Genomic DNA, 13,505 nt, shown 5'->3' on the forward strand with positions numbered 1-13,505 from the left:
TACCTCTAGGGTATGAGCACTTTGGGTGCCTAAACAAATTTCAAATAACATTTGTTTCTTTAATGTTTTAATATATATATATATATATATATATATATATGAAGGCTAGTCTTCAACAAACATCTATAAATAAGAATTCTACGGATGTCTGTCTCTCAGTCGCTAGATTCAAATTCAACAGCTACAAATCATCCATCTTGATGAAAAACAAAGTCATCAATAATCATGCATAGTGTTATGAACAGTTACACAATGAAAAGTAAGGTAAACAGTGTTCTTATCGTAACCGTCCGATCATCATCGCAATAGTACCCAATGCAATCAACTTCAACGGCTGTGATTGCAAAATCAACTGCAATGGCTGTGTATATACACACACATATATTTATATGTATATACACACATACAATTACCCACGAGAGATGATGCTCCCATGAGTGAAGAAAATTGAGAGATGAAGCTCAGTTGAATTCTATTGAGAAGGCAGATAACAGCAGATAGAATGAACTCAGTTGTTAATTGCATAATGTGACTAGTACTCCTTCACTAACTCCCCAAATAGAGATCCATCTGTCTTCACTAGTTTTATTGGTTCATCATACTCCACCAATTTCCCTGAATTTATTAAGCAAAAGAAAGCTTAAATGAGGAAAAAAAATGAACATAAACTAGAATGTACACTTACCGTCACTTATAGCAAGCACCATTGTGCAGTCCATCACAGTAGGGATTCTATGAGCTACTGTAATGACAGTGGAGCGTTCAAACTCTGTTCTAATTGTCCTTTGGAGGATCACATCAGTAGCATTGTCAATCGATGCTGTAGCTTCATCAAGCACAAGAATTCGGCTTCGCTTTAATACTGCTCGTCCTAAACAGAACAACTGGCGTTGCCCCATGCTCCAATTTGACCCATCTTCAACAACTGCACAACAAATTTTAGAACAAAGAAACATAGCCAAAAATTATCAACCACTGAGATTTTTAAGTATGTCGTTAATACAAACCTAGTGAATCCAAGCCTTTTTCTTTCTCTTGTACAGCTTCTCGGAGTTGGCATTTATCAAGAACCTTAAAAAACATGAGAATAAATGAATGGAACTTGTACAAGTGCCATAGAGAGCCACAAAATAGCAACCATAGTACCTCCCATATCTCTGTATCTGTGTGTTGTCCTAAAGGATCCAAATTGTATCTCACTGAGCCATTGAAGAGTGTTGGATCTTGAGGAATGATACCAAACCGAGACCGCAAGTCATGGAGTCCAATGCTTGAGATATCTATCCCGTCTATTATTACCTTCCCATCTTCTGGCTCTACAATCCTGAACAGTGCAGATATGAGAGTTGTCTTGCCACTTCCAGTCCTTCCAACAATTCCAATCTTGTGACCACCTTCAAATGTGCAACTGATCCCTTGTAGCACTAGTGGAGTGTCTGGTCTATATCTTATCTGAATCAATGAAAACATTGTCAACAGAATCAAACCTGCCCAAATTAATAAACATTGGCATTACAATTCTATGAAATTCAAATACCTTGAGATCATGAAGCTCCACTTTACCAACTGAAGGCCAATTCGGTGCAGGCTTGTTATTATCAATTACTCCTGGGGCCTCACTCGAAACATGCATGTATTGATTTAGTCTTTCAACAGATATGATGTAGTTTGCAAGCGTGCATTGGTTCTGAATTGAGAGCACAAAGGATATGTTGAGTGTGAGACCATAAGACAATGCCATTCCAACAAAGCCTGGACTAAAAGTTCCGTGGGGAAGTAAAGCCATGACAAGTGCTGATGAAGAAAGGACAGCAGCACTCATTGTCTCTAAACTCTGTATTAACCACTCAGTTGACGCAAAATTAAGGAAGAATGGACTAGCATTTTTGTCAATGAGTTCCAAACTCTTAGCAAAAAATCTATCCTCTTCTTTGAAAGCTCTTATTGTCATGGCTCCAGATAAAGATTCAGCAAGATGATTGGCTACAAGGGACTTTGTTGTGCCATTGATTCTCATCAACTCTTTTGCGGAAGTGAAGTAGTATTTCTAGATATAAAAATAAGAACAGATAAATAGTAAAATTTAATGAAACTGAAAACTGAATGAATTATAGATAAGTATTACTTTACCTGCAATTTAATGGCCACACAGATCACTGGTATGACAACAAACAAGATTTGTGGAGTAACAACAGCTAATACACCAAGGTTGCTTAATGCATTCAAGATGTTACTGATGCACAACATCAAGCTGAATGGCACATCAAGATCAACTATGCTCAAGTCTGAAGAGACCTGTATTAGAGCAAAGAATTCAAAATCAGAATGAAGTTAGCATGTTGATTGGTTCAATATATTAGATACATACCCGACTAAGTATCCTTCCTATAGGAGTTGAGTCAAAGAACAACATAGGCGCCTGGAAGACAGAATTTAGTAGCTGAGAAAATAAGGATTTGGATGACTGGAGGCCGAGAACTACGATTAATGCTGATCTAGCGAATAGAAAGATTGTAGCACTGAAGCCAATTGCCAAGTAAACAGAGATCAGCCTCAATGAGCTAACATGAGGGTTCTGAACATTGGATGCCATCCATGAATTCTGTGAGATTTGTCCAGCTAAGAATATTATATGAGCCAGAGCTGCAAGTGCAGCATATAAGTAGCCTTTGTTCTGATTCAGATACTGGAGATAAGGCTTCCATCCTGTATCTCCTGTTTCTCTTTCCTCTTTCTTAATCAACTGGTCAAACCCTGATACTTCTTCCGAATTCTGCTGGTACCCCTTGCAACTATGCTTGAATTCTCTTCTTGAACTCTGATTTCCTCTCTGAGAAGCAAGCCTTTCAGAGTTGACCATTTCTTTGTGAGCATTAACCAGGCCTTGAAATTCTTTGCAAGAAGCTGATAGTTCATTGTAAGGAGCATGACGCAGAACTTCTCCGTCAGATATCAACTATCAAAAGAAATAAACATTACATGTTTATCATAAAAAGAGCATAAAATGTATCTAAATCTTTAGTTGGCATTGAGTGAGGGCTAACCAATATACAGTTTAAAGCTGGAAGGAAGTCTACTTGATGGGTAACCAGTAGTATTGTCTTTGTTGACAAAGCTCCCATGACATAATCCTGCAAAGAAACTAAACAAGCTCAGATCAATTCCAAATATCAACTAAACAAATTATCAACGCAGTTTAACTTATCATTATACATTGAATAAGCTACTAGCAGTATGAGCATCAACTGCACTGAATGGATCATTCAAGAGATATATGTCTGCATCTTGGTATAACGCTCTGGCAAGCTGAACTCGCTGTTTTTGGCCACCACTTAGATTCACTCCTCTTTCTCCAATCTCAGTAAGATCACCAAATGGCAGCATTTCAATGTCCTTGACTAAAGAACACTTCTCAAGTGTTTCTTTGTATCTTTGATTGTCCATTGGAGACCCAAACAAGATATTATCTCGGACAGTACCTGTTTGAATCCACGCTGTCTGTGAAACATATGCAATGTTTCCACAAACCTGAATCTGCATTATAGAAGTAAATTATTAGTGATCATATGAAAAATCAGCAACAATGACCATGAATTTAACCAATCATACAAACTGAACTTACAGTGCCTTTCACTTTTGGAATCTCACCAAGAATTGCTGCTAAGAGAGTTGATTTCCCTGCCCCGACCTCACCGCAGATTGCAAACCTCTCTCCAGGACAAACTTCTAAATTGATGTTTTTTAGTGCTAGCTTTGACATATTTCCATCCCAGGAAAAGCTGCAGGAATTGATGATTATTGCTTGCTCGAGCTCTGGATCACATTGCCTCTTAAAATGCTCATTCTGCAGTTCAGGAGCATCAAGAAACCTGTAGATTCTTGAAAATGCAACCTTTGCCTGAATGACAACTCTGATAACCTCAGGAATTGCCCTCACTGGATCTTGAACAAGACGTAAGGTTACGACAAAAGTGAATACATTGCTAGCATTAAGAGGAATATGAAGAAGATAACAACTCAGAAAAGTTGCAGCAGACACCAGAACTGGAGATGACCAAAAGAGAAAATTATTATATGATCTTCTCAGCTGAACCGCAGAAAGCCACTTACATTCCACTGATCTCAAACCTTCAATAATTTTCTTGAAATGAGTATCCCATGCATATAGCTTCAGAACTTTCATATTCACCAAAGCCTCTGTCATGGCCTTCAACCTTTCATCCTGAGCTCCCATAAGTTTGGTCTGAAACTTATGTTGCAGCTTGGCAAGAGGAGCATTGCAAATCACCGTGAGTACAATAACAGCGAAAGCTGCAGTCATTGCAAGAGCCACGGCGCTATAGAGAATTATCAAAGCAAAGCAGAGTTGGAGGCTTGTTGTCCATGTTTGATGAAACCAGTATGAGAATTCTTCAATCCTATAAGCATCAACAGTTGAATAATTCATGATCTTGCCTGAAGAATGGATTAGTTTTGCAGAGTTAGACAACCTGAATTGTTTCTGGTATATGGCAGCAGTTAATAAGGATCTAATCTTTAATCCTAACAATTTTGTTCTGAAATACCAATGTCTCTGAGATACAGATTCCAAAAACTTAGCAATGAACAACCCAAAGGCCAACAGATAACCTTCATACTTGAAAGCTTGATTACCTGATGTCACCTTGATGAAGGCTTTAATCAACACAGGGCCGGAAGAGACAGTGATAATTTTCATTAAAGCAAAGAAGACAGAAACTAATATGTCATGTTTATAACAAGCGACTATTGTCCATAAAAAGCTTCTTGCTGATTTGGTTTGCTTCTGCTTGTTCCAATGCTCCATGAATTCATTATAGCAACTCTCTGCTCTATCATGTTGACGCAACAATGGCATGTCTTTCTCCACTAGAGGCTTCTCATTGCCTTTCTTTATCAAAGAATTCAGCCACCAAAATGTCATTTTACTCAAGAATCTTGCATTAGCAAAAGGAGTAACACTAACAGTAACATCCTCATCAGACGCAGGCTGATGCAGACCGTTGCCGACGTTTTTGTCATCGTCTTCTTCATTCTTTAAGCGTATGAAGGTACAAAGCAGCAATAATATGACACCGGGTAAGTATAAAAGATCCATTAAAAATTCAATCCATTTTTCCTTCTCTGCAATAATGTTCAAAGTGGAATGAATGCAAATAATGGCAGTAGATATCGAGACAATTGCAGACCAAATCTTAGCAAATGCACAACCAAGAACACTAGTTCTAATGCTCACAACAGCTACAATAAGCACCATAGTTATGCCTTGAGAGAAGACAGCTAACCCCTTGTGCTGTTGGTGATTATTATCTCTGTCAACAAAACATCCACAACCCAATAACAAGACAAATCAACCCCAAGCATCCACTATATACTGCACAGGATGCTCTCAACCATGAATTTAAGCAGAGGAGAGACTGCCTCTTGGCCTTTCTTGATAAAACCTTATAAACAAGGTTTACAAGGAGAACAACAAAGAGGATTGCATTGATGGAGATTAAGAGATTGTTCATGAGATTGGATGAGTGTAAGATGCTATTTAGACTTTGAATTGTTTTGCCAACACCTAATAAGAAATCAAGAATTTAATGAGATGGGTAGAAATATAATTAAACAGATAAGCACATTGCTCATGAGACAGATTAAGCCTTACCTGTAACAATAGTCATTGTTCTTCTAATCACTTCCTCCTCCCTTTTTTTGTCACTGCATCAAGAGCATATTATCAAAGATAGTTTTGATCTTTCTAAATTTATTATTTATGGGGTATGTGTCATTAATTTTAACTCGGTGTTCATGCAAAGTTCTGAAAGTATTCAACAAGGATATGATGCTCCATAAGGGTAATGCTGCCAAACTAGCATAGTTCATGTCTGTCTTCCTTAGCAAATAATTTCCAAAGTTAGGGAAATTAAAATCTAAAAGCATGAAAGAAAAGAACATCAAAAGTGTGATCAGCCTCGGTACCTTGAGATTTAAAAACTGTAGCCAGGTTCTCAAATCATGAACAAGACCTTAAAATCAACCTGGTGTTCAAAGAAGCAACAAATCCTTCACTGCCTTTACAAAACCAAACATGAAAATGGAAAAAGATAAAAATAATTTATAAATAAAAAGGAAATCACCATTTGAGAGCACGCAAATGATGCTGTGTTTTTTTTTTTTTTTTAAGAACTTCTCCAACTAGAGAAGCTATGTATTAAATAAAAATCAAGGGCTGAAATACAAAGCTATAAACTGAAAACAAAAAAAAAGAGAGAATTAAAAAGCTAAAAACCAAAAAAATACGAAAGGATTTCATGATCCAAAACGGAAGGTCTTTGCCAAACAGGAAAAGATTAAGCTGTTAATGAAGTAAACCATAGGTTGCGAGGGTCTGGCAGCTGGATATCCTTCAAAAGAAGGGATGATATGTATTCGGGGATGACCGCATGCATCAAGGAGGAACTTCAAATTGTTAACTTGATCTTCGAAACGCCAGGAAGCAATGTGGTCTGAGCAATTCAGGAGATGAGTGATAGCAGCGTGGTCACAAAAAATATGCTTCACCGGAATGTGGAGATCCAATGTGGCTTGAAGAGCTACTTCAACAGCAAGAATTGCGTCCAAATGAGTGTCTGATAAAGGTCTGGAGGAGCTACCTGCAATAGAGATCATATAGTTAGCATTTGAGAAAAAAAGAAACCAGTTGAACTTACCCCGATAGATTGATCGGATGTCGCGTGAGAGAACAGGAAGTAGTCATCCACGAGGAGAAATTGGCCAGCAAAAAGATTTCTTCCCAACATCTTAGAATTACACCAAGAAAATTCCTCAACATGAGCAACAGCCCTGGCGAAAATGCTAGGGAAAATGGAACGAGAGTCTCTAAATATGTAATCACACCGGCAAACCCAGATAAACCAAGCACAGGCAGCAATGATTGCTAAGTTGTATCTGGAATGCCTGTGCTCGAGAACCCAATTACTAGAGGAAAAACTATCAGAGAAAGTAAAAGGAGAATTAAGCAGTCTGTTAACATGATCCCAGACTAACCGAATTCTATCACAATGATAAAACAAATGATCAATTGTCTCACGATGGAGACCACAAAATACACAAGGGTTATCGGGGCCAAGATGAATGCTCGTGAAGGAAAGCGTAGTAGATAACCTCGCCTCTTAGACAAAAGCCAAATAAAGTGTTTAATTTTGGGGAGCAACAGAATGCTCCAAAACAATGTTCCAACCACCCAAGCAGAAGAACAATCAGGTTGCTTAATCAAAGTATGATAAACAGCTGAAGATAATTTGGTATTAGATGCATTAGAAACCCAAATCCAATGATTCTCTGAATTTTGATCAATAGTAATAGTAGACACATCTAAATTCTCAGCATTACTGCCGAAGATATGATTAAGATCATGCAAAGACCAATGATCAAAGGAAATGATGCCAGAAAGAGAAATCTCTCATTCAAATCAATATTCATATTAACATAAGTGGGCTTCAAAGCGATTGGAATCTCAAACAACCAAGGATCCCAGAGAAAAGAGGTGTTCTGAGGATTAACATTGTTAATTTTGCAATGATTTTTAATAACAGCTGCAGATTTACATAATCCCCGAAAAAACCAAGAGCATTTGGCCGGAACAGAGTCATGCCAAAAATTAATTTTCCCATATTTATGAAGAAGAATGTCAACCCAGAGGCAGTCATGCTTGTTTAAATATTTGAAAATGTTTTTAGACATAAGAGAATGCTTGGCAAGACAAATGTTTTTGATACCTAAGCCCCCCTCAGACTTACCTTCAATAAGAAAACTCCAACTCACATTATGGATGCCCTTTCCATTACCATTCCTAGACCAAAAGAATTTTCTCACAACTTTGGATAATTCAGTCAAGATTGAATCAGGGATGGGATAAGCAATAAGAGTGTAGACTGGAACTGCTAACATAACAGAATTAATCAGGATCTCTTTGGCAGCTGGGGATAAATGAAATTTGGACCACTTAGAAGCTAGACATGAGACTTTATCAATTAAGGGTTGAAAAGCAAGAGGAGAAAGTCGTTTAGGGGAAATGAAAACCCCAAGATACTTGAAAGGGAAAAAATCCTGGTTGAGATGTAAAATGCTACAAATTCGACTGATTATATGCTTGTTCATCCAAGAAGGGAAATAAATTTTGGATTTTGTGTAGTTGGGATGCTGACCAGAGTAATAGCTGTAAAGTTTCTCGACTTCTTCACCAATGTGCTCACTCATTCGCATTCAAACACCAAAAGCAAATAGAAAGAGAGATCCTGTGCAACAGACTGACTAGCTTACAGTGTTTGAACATGAGAAGCTCCGGTTACCTTTATTAGCCTTGGTTCGTAAAGAGAGAAGCCAAAAACTTAAATCACGTCATGCTTTATGTTTGAGATTATGGGTAAGAGAGAAAAGGAACAAAAAATGCCGGGATACCTATTTTTATTTAATAATTATATAGATTAATACTAATCTACAATAACTAGAGATGGCAAAATGGAACCGACCCATTTCTTCTGATCTGATCCGCCCCAACTTTTACCGGGGTGGGGTGGGCTGCCCAGCCCTGTTATTAATTTAACTTATTATAAATATTATATAGTGTAGGGGTAAATTGAATTTTTTTAAATTTCAATAAATTTCTTATAAGCTTGTTTTTATAAGTATATGTTTTATAAAAAAACTATTTTAAAAATGTTTTTAGGAATTTTAGTTACTTATTTGTAACTATGAGTGGGGTTGGACAGGGGTGGGAGATTTATGAATAAAAAAAAAGGACGGGACCTGGCGGGGTGGGGATGGTAAAGGCGTGCCCGCCCTGTCCCGCTTCATTGCCATCAGGGGCGGGGATGGTAGAGGCGTGCCCCGCCCCCGCCCGCCCCATTGCCATCCCTAACAATAGCTGATCTCTACTTCACCGGTTAGAGGTTGATTGAAATCTGTTTTGCCCCCTTTTTATTTTTTAATATATATATATATATATATGACGAAGTTGACAAGTGAGGCCAAAAGGACAGACAAATATTAATATCAATATGGTAATTCTATAATATGTTTACACAGTATTAAACAGTACTATGACACAAGGGATTTGATCTTGCACCATTCACTCATAATTTTGGTGACTTCCATCAGACTATATAATGGTTATCTATATAATATAGAATAATATTTTTCTAAAAATATATAGAATAATAATATTGTTAATTTAAATAACAATATTGTTCGAAACAAGGGTTGGTGTTGGCAAGCTTTTATGTTCAAATTTCAGGACGAGGAGAAGATTTTTTTGACAATGTATTAAAACGAAGAATTGATACAAGTGGGAATAAGTTAAAGTACAGAAGAAAAAAAAAACTAAGAGAGATAACAATAAGAAACATCCATTAGGTGATCAGAAGACAAATTTTAAGACTAAGAGAGTACATAGTTGGCTAAAGAAAAGAAGATAGGATTTCTAGGTGAGAGCAATAGAGAAGGGGAGCTCCAAGGCAGTCCCCATGCAAAATGAGACTCTTCAAGTCAAGCCAATTCCAAATTCATCGTCTAATTTTGATAATCATTTACCTCCTTTGTGTGAGACCCCAAGAATTCTAGGTTTTTTTTGACCATTGAGATAAAATTTTCAAATTTGACTTTCTTTGCTATTGGAATTACAGCCGTTCAGAGAGAGAATGTATAAGCAATTTTTGCAATAGTTGATTAGAACTTATAATTAAAAATGCACTCATTCCTTTCTAGCCAAATATTCCACAAAAGATTTCTAACAAAAAAATTCCAGTTTTCCTTGTGTGGGCATCGTAGTTTGGGTCTCCATATTCCCAAAGGGTTTTGAGGGAACCGGAGTATGTAGGTAACCCAAATAAATGTTTGAAGAAATTCCAGATTCTACATGTAATATTACCCAAGTGGGGAACCTAGGGAGAAGAATTTTTTTTTTCTTCAAGTGGAGAAATCACTATCTATCTTATGCACCAGGACGGGGGATTTAACCTCCCAAGCTTTCACATGGAACTCTCATGCCTTACAGTTATAGTATATCAATGGTGGTAAGAAAATGTGAAGTGGTTGCCCCACACAAAGCAATAAAATTAATTCTCTAACAAAAATCACATCTTACTTAAAAAATAAGAAATAAATAAATGTACTTCAAATCAACGGGACCTCTATGATATGGACAACACAAGGGTAATACTATGTGTGGTAAGTTTTTTTTTTTTTTGAAAAAGTTGATAAACCACTTCAATTAAAAAAAAAAGGAGAAAATTACAACAGACTTCCACAACAAAGCCGTGGAAGGGCACAAAATGAAAACTACAACATCAACCACAAGAAGTGGAAACACCAGGGACACACAAAAATAGAGAACAACCAAGCAAATACAAGAAAGCACCGGCACACAAAAGCCTCCACCCCTTGTAATTTTTTTTCAATAAAAATTAAATAAGTCATAATTTGTTCTCATGCGAGGGTCAGAGATTCAATTCCCACCTGATTTACAAAAAGTAGTGTCCTCTATGTATGGGTGATATAGGTAGGATTCATCATGCATATGGTAAGAGTGTGTAATATATTCAAAACAGATCAGTGTATGTTTTCTGTCCATTGTGTCCAAAAAAAATTACAAGACTAGAATGCGAAAAATGAGATAGCTCCTGCGTTAAAATTAAATTTATTAGATTTTTTTTAAGGGTAAACAACACAAATAGTCACTCACCTAAAAAAAGTTACGATTCGGTCACTTACATTTGTTATTGTGTTTTTTTAGTCACCGAGCCTTACGGTGTTAACGGAGAGCCAAAGTAGCTTGCATCCACGTGTGAACTTGTTTACCTGAGCGTGTGCCGGATGCAAGCCACGTTGGCTCTCCGTTAACGCCGTAAGGCTCGGTGACTAAAAAAAACACAATAACAAATGTAAGTGACAGAATCGTAACTTTTTTTAGGTGAGGGATTAAAACAGAAACAACCGCATAGGTGAGTGACCATTTATGTTGCTTACCTTTTTGTTAATGTTGTTATTAATAGTTGAAATTTTTAGAAATGATATTGGTTAAATAAAAATACAATATCTTTCTAGAGGCGCATAACTTTATGAAAAAATCTATATAGATTTAATAAAAAAAATCTATATAGATTTCCAACAGAAAATTTAAAATTAATAATCACTACTATTACTGACCCATCCATATTATTTATAAAATAAATAACCAGTTGACTTTGGGAAGGTTATTTTCTCCAATCGAGTGCATGATAATATTTTAAAATCTTAACTTTATTTATTTATTCTTAGTTCTTCGAGGGTAGAGATTTCATTTATTTAATTGTTGGAATAGTGGATTCCCAAACTGACAAAAAAATGGAATCAAATCATGATCAGAGGACTCCATTCCCCAAGAATCCAAAAAATAATAGAGCTCAAGTTCCTCATGTTAAAAAATAATAATAAACAATTAATATATAAATTCTCTGCTAAAAATATGTCGCTCGTGGGTCATGTTGAGTTGACCTTATCTTGGAAATCCCAAATAATTATAAAAATAAATAAAATAATACAATTAGCTCTAAATAAATGAATAATTCAAAATTTTATCACATAAAAACATTATGCACTGCGGATAGGGGTGGCAAAAATTCGGGATCCGGACAAAACCGGGTCTAGACAATTACTAATATAAATAAAAAAACTTGTGTCCGGACCCGGCCCGGTTTTAAATCCGGTCAAACTTGACATGTCCAAACCCGGTTTATTTTAAAACCGGATTGTCCGGATGTCCGAATTCTATAAACTATTTTTAAGTTCGCTCAAATATTAAATTATACAAAAATAATTTAATTCACATTAAATGCAAAAAAAACATCAATAATCCAAAACTCAACTCAAATTATAGAAAAATCTAAGTCTTAATAGAAAAAACAATATATGTTTAAAGTTTTTAGAAGAATGGGCTTAAAACAAATGGGCCTAAGGTTGTGGGCTTTTAAAGTTTTAGGGGTTAAAAGGGCCCGGTTGTCCGAATTTCTATGTCCGGACCCGGCCTGGATTTAAATCCGGACAACCAAACCATGTCCGGACCCGGCCCGCATTTGCAAACCTTATGTCCAAACCCTTTTTATTCCGGCGGGTCCGGACAGATTATTGCCACCCCTAACTGCGGATTTCCATGACTAAAAAGAGTGGTGAGATTTTTTTTGAAAAGATGGATAAACCACAACAGATTAAAAAAAAACGGGTACAAAAGACTCCAACCACAAGATGTGGTGGGTTACAACAAAAAAGAGCTATAAAACGGGCGGAAGAACCTCGCCAACCCAAACAACATCTCAGCGCCTAACCAGAGCCTGAAGCATGTGTCTTCTCCGTAGTCCGGGTCTCCCCAAATTCCTTCACCCGAGGGCCAAGAAACTCCAGACTTCTTCTTACGGTGCTAATCCCATCCTCCATCTTTGCTCTGTGTTGCTCTGCGAAAGAAGAGCACCAAGATACAATCATACGATCAATTATCACACAAAGGGAATAGACATGCAAAGTATTGGCATTGAAAATACAATCATTCATAGCAAGCCAGATATTCCAAATAATAGCTTTCGCCACTAAATCCCCAAAAACCATTCTCTCAAAATTCGAACAAGTCGGAGCCGGGGGTAACTGGAGTAACCTGATGAAGTAATCCCACACTAGGGTGGCATACGTGCAATGAATGAAAAGATGATCAGCCGACTCAGACCCAACGTGGCACATGACACAGGTATTGGTCGGTAACCTGTTGCATCTGCTAATCGCCATATTTTCCAAAGTCATGATTTTGTTTTTCAAAGCGAGCCCGTTGAAGAGATTGATTTTCTTGGGACATCCACCATGCCAAAAGAAGCGCGATAAAGGGCATCTGAGCCCTCCATCAATTAAAAAGTTGTAGAAGGACTTCACCGAGAATGAATTGTTCCCATTGAATCTTCATTTCTTTTTATCCCCGTCCATACTGTCTGACTTCCTCATCTTTGCACGGACTTGGCAAATGATATCACATCCGGTGAATAGAAGTTCATCTAATAGTAGGCTAAACTTGTGAATAGTGCCATTGGGATAGCGACTGGCCATAAACTCATTGGCGTAATTCCATTAATCCAGCCATCCTTCCATAAAAGTGTTTCCTTGCCAAACACAACTTCACGGGAAATAGAACTCCTGAGCGCCTGCAGGCATGTCAAGACCCCCTTCCAAAAGAAGGAAAATTCTACCAAATTGATTAGGCCATAACTTAGATCAAGGAGAACTGTAGTTGAATTGTAAAACCTTGGCACAGTCCCAAGAGGAGTCCATCATGTATTTCTACCGCCACTTGCCTAACAGTGCTTGGTTAAAGGTAGCAAGATCCAAGATGCCCTAACCCCCATGGTCTCCTGGACGGCAGAGATTTTTCCAGCCAACTAGATGACATCCCGGGTGGTCCAGATCAGGCCCCGACTAAAGAAAGT

At 37.3% G+C, this 13,505-nt stretch overlaps 1 pseudogene; it reads right to left on the reverse strand.

The window, feature by feature from the left end:
- Window positions 1-532: 532 nt before the first annotated feature.
- On the reverse strand, window positions 533-5,531 carry LOC120261686 (annotated as a pseudogene).
- Between the last annotated feature and the right edge of the window lie 7,974 nt (window positions 5,532-13,505).

Source organism: Dioscorea cayenensis, chromosome 5 (assembly GCF_009730915.1).
Source record: "Dioscorea cayenensis subsp. rotundata cultivar TDr96_F1 chromosome 5, TDr96_F1_v2_PseudoChromosome.rev07_lg8_w22 25.fasta, whole genome shotgun sequence".
In the NCBI taxonomy this organism is placed as follows: Eukaryota; Viridiplantae; Streptophyta; class Magnoliopsida; order Dioscoreales; family Dioscoreaceae; genus Dioscorea; species Dioscorea cayenensis.